This window comes from Rhea pennata, chromosome 21 (genome assembly GCF_028389875.1).
Source record: "Rhea pennata isolate bPtePen1 chromosome 21, bPtePen1.pri, whole genome shotgun sequence".
NCBI lineage: Eukaryota > Metazoa > Chordata > Aves > Rheiformes > Rheidae > Rhea > Rhea pennata.
The window spans coordinates 1,893,871-1,900,314 of record NC_084683.1 but is presented as its reverse complement, the minus strand read 5'-3'; the positions used below and the strand labels follow the sequence as shown (position 1 = coordinate 1,900,314).

Sequence of the window (6,444 nt, the reverse complement as noted above, 5' to 3'; positions counted from 1 at the left end):
CGTGCTGAGCTCCCCGAGGCCTTGTCGTAAGGCAGGATCACAGCAGAGAGCATGCGTGGCACTGCCTGCCTGGCGCCACCAGCAGCGCTCTACAGAGGGGCTGCAGCGCCTCAAATGGCGGCGCCCTGCCCAGCTTCCGCCCAGCCGTGTCACGTGGCCTCATGTCCCGCCATTGCATCAGCCAGCCGCCACCCCGCCCCTCGGCCTGGCAAAAGGGGCGGGGCTTATCCTGAGCGAGACCACGACGACAGCCAATCGGAGAGGGGCGTCCGGTGCCCTCGGCGGGGGCGGGGCAGCTCTTGCTGCAGGGCTGGTGGTGCAGAGCGAGAGGCTGCGGCGGCGGCCGCGCAAGTAGGGGGCTGGGGGGTGCCGCGCCAGACTGGGTGCTGGCGGCAAGGCGCAGCACTGCTGGGTGTGAGCCTGCTGCAAAGCGTGCCGGGAGCCTGCCTCTGTCAGCGGCCATGGTGGATGCGGGGGCCAGAGCGACTGCGACGGCCTGCAGGACCTCTGCTGGGGCTCTGGGCGGCTTGGGGGGCCGTCGGCATTGGGTTTGCCCCCGCGACCTCTCTTTGCCTCCCAGAATGGTGTGGGCTGGGGGAAGGTTCCCCACGAGGGGGGCGGTGGTGAGAGGGTGGAGGCAACGGCACCGCTGGTACTGGAGCTGCTGGGAGAGGCTTTTCTTCCCGCCTCTCTCAGAGGCCGAGGACAGTGCTAAGTACCAGGTACAATACACAGGAGCTGGTCTTCTGTCACTGGTGTGGGTAAGGTAATGTGACTGCTTGCAGGGGTGATTTCCAGGCATCCTTACAGCTGACCCAGCTTGGAGCAGGTGGGTTGGAGCAGGAGATCTCCAGAGGACCTTTCCAACTGCAGCCATTCTACGATCCTATGCTTTATTCACCTTGAATGGTTGTAGGACTTAGCAGTTCTCCCCAGAGATAGGGCAAGGCAGACACAGTCTCTGACTAACAGTTCAGTATCCAGGTGAACTTGGGATCTTCAAATACATGGTTTCAAAAAACAGGTAACTAGAGCTAGAACTGCAGACATCTGGGAGGTTGGAGGGGGTAGGTTTTGGATCAACACCATTTGGGACAGACTGATGATTAATCTGGGGAGTTGGTGAAAGTAATTGTTAATGTGAGGAACCCCTTTTAAGGGATAAAGGCAGTGATCCTGATGTTAGTGCTTGAGTTTGACAACGTGATGTCTTGATGTAAGAGCCTTGTTCTTTGCTGTCCCCTCAGATTGCACCAAGGCCTGGCTGCTTTCCCTTGCACTTGCTTTTGACAGCTGTGGCTTGCAGTTTTAAGATGGAAGTTACGCTAACAGCTAGCCAGATCAGGCAACGATTTATTGACTTCTTCAAGGAAAACAAGCACACTTATGTGCACTCTTCTTCTACAATACCCCTGGCTGATCCCACACTGCTTTTTGCCAATGCTGGCATGAATCAGGTAGGATTCCCACTCTGGTACTGTGGTTCTTATGGACATTGCCTGTAGCAGTTGAAATCTATGAAGCTGTCTGCAGAGGTTTTGCAAGCAAGGCCCTATTTAACAGTGGCTTCCTCCCCCAGACCAGGCGGAGGTCAGTCATGAGCAACCACACAGCCACCCACATCCTCAACTTTGCCCTGTGCTCAGTGCTGGGGGAAGCTGACCAGAGGGGGTCATTGGTGGCACCAGACAAGCTGTGGTTTCACTTCACGGCCAAGGGAGCCGTGTCTACCCAGGAAATCAAGAAAGTTGAAGGGATTGTCAACCGGATAATCGACGAAGCGAAGGTGGGTATGACTGTCAGGTTCAGAAGGACCTTGTGGATTGGGATGGTACTCAGTCAGTTCACTGTCCCAATTCTGTAGAAAGGATCCTGTTCTTTTCCTGGCAGACCCAGGCATAGGCTTGCCACAGTGTCTGAACCAGCCTCAGTGGACGACTGGGGCACCAGTTTTCAGAAGAAATCTGGTGTGAACCCCATTCATTCTGTGCTTTCTCCTCCCTGTGACTGAACTGTGCGGTGTAACATGGGTTTATGTTTGTTGCCATTCCCCAAAATGTTTCAGGTCAAAGATAAGTTTTGACTTGGTCACCAGTTCCCATTGACTCTTCTCACATGGACTGGCTCTCTGTGTTCAGTCTTTAAGTTCAGCTGGACAGGGACATAGGGACGTAGTTAGGAAAAAATGCCTTGGGTCAAATTTTTGTATGATCTGGGATGCTGGAAGTTTGGCCCAGCAGGAGTTTGCTGAGCTACTGATGCAGTATTGTGCACAGATGTGAATGACCTCAAGAAAATTTTGATACCTTGTTCTGTTCACTGGTTCTGAGGCCTCTCTAGGGGTAGAGTAATTCCTTGCCTGCTCTAGTGTCGTATTAGCTATGAGAGCCAAGGAGAACTTGACAGAGTAGTTTCTCAGGCCTGGCTGGTGATGTGAGCCAGACCCACTATGATGTGAGAGAGTTGCTCTGCCCAGCACAAGCCCTGTCTCAGAGCAGACCGTGGAAGGAACCCTCCACGCTGCTTGGGAGTTTGTAGTTAGAAATCACTGAATGTGCAGGAGCACACAGGGTCTGAGCAGGCCCTGGTATCAGGAAACTTGAAGATGGAGTAGCTGTTAAACAATTTGGGATCCCTGCAGCTCAACAAACTGTCACTCCTGTGAGGTACGTAACTTTCCTTTTAGGATATTTCAGAGGAAGCCAGGATTCTGTGGGAATGCAGGCCTTTGATCACAGCTGGCAGGACCAGCTCTTATCTGCACTCCTCTCCTGTCCTCTGTAGACTGTGTATGCCAAGGACTGCATTCTCACAGCAGCCAAAGCTATTCAAGGCTTGCGGGCTGTTTTTGAGGAGACCTACCCCGATCCTGTCTGTGTGGTCTCAATCGGCATCCCTGTGGAAGAGCTGCTGGCTGACCTCTCTGGCCCCACAGGCTCGACCACTTCTATTGAGTTCTGCGGAGGGACATGAGTATCTGGAGAGGCAGTGGAAGGCAGTGGGGTGGGTGAGGAGGAGTCCCTGTGGATCCTGAGTTCCTGAAGGTCTGCTGTAATGTGTGCTGGGCACAGAAGGGTTAGAGCTTGAGGAAATGACTATAAGCCTCAGCGTTCTAAGTGCAGTGTCCTGAGTAAAGCTGTGTTTCCTATCAGCCTTTGCAGACAGGGAAACTGCCTATACACCTATGTCCCTGCCCGCACATACTGTCTATGGCAGTGCTGGGAGCATAGTCTTTGCCACCCTTTTTTCCCTCTTAGACTTTTAATGGCTGAGTTGAGTCCTGTCTCCACTCTTGCTGCATCTCCTTTATTTATTTTTTTTTATTTTTTTTGCTCCCGTGCTGATACCTGCTGAGATTTTTAACTCTCTCCTGTGAGTTTGTGTCTGGGTTCTTTCAAAGGCACTTGCAGAACTCCAGCCGTACTGGCCCCTTTGTAATTGTGTCAGAAGAAGCAATTGCTAAACGCATCCGGAGGATAGTTGCAGTCACCGGTGCTGAAGCTCGAAAGGTAAGGGAGAGGCAGGAGATAATCTTCTGTGAAATCTGTGCACTGCAGGAAATCACTGGAGCATGCACACACACGGTAACCCTCTACCGAGGTTCCTTTCAGTCAAGTTTGGCCAGTATTTCTACTGCGATAACTCAGCGCCACAGGGTATCGTTATGAGTACGTAAAGGACTCCTGGCTTGAACTCCAGCAGCCCAGTCACAGAAAAGGATGTTGCTGTCAGTGAAGGTTGTGCTGGAAGTCTCTGTGTATGACATAGCTGGAGGAGTCTAAGCTCTAGCTGTCGTGTTAGTGGGGCAGAAGGGCATAGGGTGGATCCCAGAGGCGGCTGCAGGGCGAGCTCACATTGATTTGCAGGATAGTCTGCAGATCTAAAGTCCTCTTGGGGGCGTAAGTGTCAGAATTTATTCGGGCTTGGTACGGTGCTCTCCATTGAGTGTGGGAATGGCAAGGAGTCTCCGTGTCTGGAACAGCAGCATATGGTTCTGGGCAGAGATCAACTTGGTAACTCTCTCTGCAAAACATAACTTGAATTTTATTCTGCTAGGCCCTCAGGAAAGTAGACAGCCTCAAGAAATTGCTGTCTGACCTGGATGCCAAAGTGAAAGTGCAGAGAGCTCCCAACAAGGATGTGCAGAAGGAGATTGCAGATCTTAGTGAGGTGAGGATGGGGGCACTAGAGGGGGGTTCAACTCGGCTAATAAAGGCCGCCTGCCGCGTGCACCGCTGGCTGTGCTTGGGGGCCGGACCGGGCTGGGCTGGGCTCCCCTCTCCCTCCCTCCCTCTTTCCCTGCTTTCCTCGCGGCGCGGCTGGCCGGAGGATGCCAGTGGATCACCGCCGCCTGCAGGGCCCCGAGGAGTCGCAGCTGCCGGAGATGTGGGCAGCGGCGGCGGCCGAGGAGGAGGAGGAGGAAGAGGAGGAGAAGGAGGAGGTGCGGGACCCGTGCGCCTTGCAGCCGCTGTTCACATGCGTGGGGCTGCTGAGCCAGGCTGAGGGCTTGGCCTCTGTGGAGCTGGTGAGCGGCACCAAGGTGCTGTGCACCGCCTGGGGCCCACGCGAGGCGGCCGTGGCGGTGGAGCCGGGCGGCGCGGCAGTTGCCACGGCGGGGCGGTTGGTGTGTGAGTTCCGGCGCGCTCCCTTCGCCAGGAGTGGGTGACAGGCAGCAGCGCACGAGGCCTTGGCGGATGGCGAGGCGGCGGCGGCGGTGCTGCGTGAGGTGCTGGAGCTGGTGGTGCGGCTGGCACGTTACCCGTGCGCACGCCTCGCCATCAGCGTGCTGCTGCTGCAGGACGGCGGCTCCGCCCTGGCCGCCGCCATCAGCGCCGCCGCGCTGGAACTCACCAACACCGGCATGGAGATGTTCGACCTGGCGGTGGGCTGCGCCCTGTCCCGGCCGCCCAGCGCCGCCGCCGCCTACTGGCTCCTGCAGCCTAGTGAGGCCGAGGAGCGCCGCCGCCCTCCTCACCGTGGCCCTACTGCCCTCCCTCAACCAAGGCTGCTGGGCTGTGGCCAGGGCGGCCCCCCTGACAGCTGGGCCCAGGTCCTGCACCTTGGCCTCGATGGCTGCCACCGCCTCTACCCCGTGCTTCAGCAGAGCCTCCTGCGCGCTGCCCAGCGCTGTGCCACCCCCTCCACTGCCTGAGCTGGTCTGAAGGGCCCCCTCCGCTGCCACAGGCCCCAGAGGCCAGCAGAGTGGCCTCATGCTGCTAGAGCCCCCAGATTTGTCCCTCTGCACTGCCAGAGGCCTCTCTGGAGCAGCCCCCCACTACCCGAGCCCGCTGGAGCCCAGCCGAGCAGTCGCCTGCACTGCTAGAGACCCCCAGAGCCTTCCTGAGCAGCTCCTCACAGCACCGTAGACCTCCCAGAGCACCCCAGCTCCTGCCTGAGCAGCCTGTCCATATTGCTAGAGCCCCCCCCACCTTGAGCAGCCTTCACACCACCTAAGCCCCCCAAAAGCAGCCCCCCCACACATACACATTGCCTGAGCTGCTGCGGAGTGGACCCCATATTACCTCAGCTGCCAGAGCCTGCCTGTGCCCCCCACCCCTCCACACCACTGGAGTGCTCCTGGACCCCCCCCCCTCCAAGGGACTGCCCACACTGCTGAGATCAGCTGCTTTAACCACTGGATCTCCCCAAGAGCATCTTTGCACCTGCTGGAGCCCCCCAGTCAACCACCCGTGCTGCTGGAGCCCACAGAGTCTACTAGGCCACCCCTGGACTCACCAAGGCCCAAAGCTTGGAGGTGGCCCTGGTGCCAAGGATGAGACTGCTATGTCCAGCCTGTCCATTACCAACACCCCACCACAACCATCCACACAACAGGACTCGAGCAGCCCTGGCAGGAACCATCTATCACTACAGCCTGTGCGTCACTTGGACTTTACAGAGACTTGCCTGGACAGTGCTTTGGGGTGGTGGAGAGACATGTTTTGGCTGTTTTTTTTTTTTTTTTTTTTTAATATATATAATAAACCCAGCTTTTCTGATGAGTCTTTGGCCTGCTTGGGTCTGCCAGCGAGACAGTGAAGGATGTGCTCATTTGCCTGGCACCGCTAGTCCATGGCTACTTGTCCAACTGACTGCCAAGCAGCAGGCTCAGTCCTTCACAAAGAGGGGGCTCTGCGCACACACTTGGACTTTCCTCTGTTGGCTCCTGGTTATGTGCAACTTGGTGTTAGAAGTGGCAACTACAGCAGCAAATTTTGCCCAGTGTAGTCTACCTCTGTTCCTGATGCAGGCAAGACCTGAGATCAGGGCTGCCCTTACCACTGAGCCCAGAAGTGGCCTGGGCCAGGCGCTGCAGGGAGGTTGTTTCTCTGCCAGGAGCACAGCTCACTCAAGTGGCCCTTTTTTTTCCCCATCAAACCCCAAACTGTTTTTGGAAAACAAGTAGCAGGAGTCACACTTGACTCCCTCCTGGTTGTGTTGTGC

The 6,444-nt window shown here is 56.5% G+C and overlaps 1 pseudogene; it reads left to right on the top strand.

Moving 5' to 3' along the window:
* Positions 1-4,330: 4,330 nt before the first annotated feature.
* LOC134149682 (exosome complex component MTR3-like) lies at positions 4,331-5,152 on the top strand (annotated as a pseudogene).
* Positions 5,153-6,444: the final 1,292 nt, after the last annotated feature.